General features: G+C 45.8%; 1 protein-coding gene across 1 annotated transcript in view; it reads left to right on the top strand.

Moving 5' to 3' along the window:
* The window catches only part of prune (prune exopolyphosphatase), a gene marked incomplete at its 5' end in the record, with an annotated part of 20,145 nt that overhangs the window by 13,685 nt on the left and 4,902 nt on the right, over window positions 1-1,558 (top strand).

The following is a 1,558-nucleotide window of genomic DNA, read 5'->3' as shown; positions in this document are numbered from 1 at the left end:
ACGGTAGGATTGAGTACAGTATGGCAAAGATTGCAGGAGTGTTACGGTTCTCCCGAAGCACTTGAGAAAGCGTTGTTTGCTAAATTGGATCATTTTCCAAAAATAACCAACAAGGATCCACAACTCCTACGTGACTTAGGAGACCTCTTAATAGAGATAGACTCTGCCAAAAATGAGGGTTACATACCTGGCTTGCTGTATCTTGACACAGCACGTGGAATCCATCCCATAGTGGACAAGCTACCATTCAGTTTGCAAGAAAAATGGATGGTACATGGTACCAGATATAAAAGAGAACACTTGGTGTCATTTCCCCCATTCTCAGTGTTTGCCATGTTCATCAAAGATGAAGCCAGCATGAGAAATGACCCCAGTTTTAGGGGTATGCACCAATCCTTCACTCCAGCAGCTAAAGTTGTCAGATATCCAGGAAGACATGAAAAGACACTGGGGCCGATTTCAGTCAACAGGACAAAAGTGATTGATTCTACCTCCAATCAGCACTCAAACAAAATGACTGAAGATCCAAAGACAGAGTGTCCAATACATAAAAAACCTCACGCTCTCTCAAGATGCAGAGCTTTTAGGGCAAAACCCCTTGAAGAACGCAATGGATTTCTAAAGCAAAACCAGATATGCTTCCGATGCTGTTCTTCAGTCAGCCATCAGGCGAAGAGCTGTAAGACAGAGATTACATGCACAGAATGTGGCAGTAATTTACACATTTCTGCACTCCACCCTGGCCCAGCTCCATGGATCACAATGGCGCCTACAGTCTCCATTAATGCTCATGGCGGGGAACAAGGACAGGATCTGGAACCATCCACAGCCACATCCACATGTACACTGGTGTGTGGGAATGAGAGAGCTGTGCGCTCATGTGCTAAGATCTGTTTAGTCAACGTCTACCCCAAAGGTCAACGCGACAAGAGGCTCAAACTGTATGCCATATTGGATGACCAAAGCAATAAGTCCCTCGCCAGATCAGCTTTCTTTGACACCTTCAATGTATCAGACCACTATTCCCCCTACACACTTAAAACTTGTGCTGGGGTTTCAGAAGTCACAGGGAGAAGAGCAACCAATTTCATTATAGAGTCAGCCAATGGACAGTCTCGACTCTCTTTGCCTGCACTCATCGATGTGAAATGTTTCCTGACAGCCGCGATGAAATTCCGACTCCTGAAGTAGCTCGTCACCACCCTCACCTCATGGACATTGCTGCGGAGATTCCATCACTGGACAGTCAAGCAGAAATACTGCTGCTCCTAGGCAGAGACATTATCCAAGCTCACAAGGTGCTAGATCAGCGAGATGGATCTCCAAATTCTCCATTTGCCCAGAAGCTAGCATTGGGCTGGGTTATCGTCGGAGAAGTTTGTCTCAATGGCACTCATAAACCTGGAAATGTCAGTACTCTCAAGACTAACATTTTGACAAGAGGAAGACCAAGTCATTTCTCAACATGCCTGAACAGCATCAAAGTTCATGAGAATCTGAGCTGCAACCCTCCGTCAAGGCACACGAAGCATCCCTCTAGTGGTCAAGCAAAGCAGAA

This window comes from Oryzias melastigma, unplaced genomic scaffold (assembly GCF_002922805.2).
Source record: "Oryzias melastigma strain HK-1 unplaced genomic scaffold, ASM292280v2 sc00541, whole genome shotgun sequence".
Taxonomy (NCBI): Eukaryota; Metazoa; Chordata; class Actinopteri; order Beloniformes; family Adrianichthyidae; genus Oryzias; species Oryzias melastigma.
Note: the sequence above shows the minus strand (reverse complement) of the source record. Positions and strands in the feature narration are given on the sequence as shown.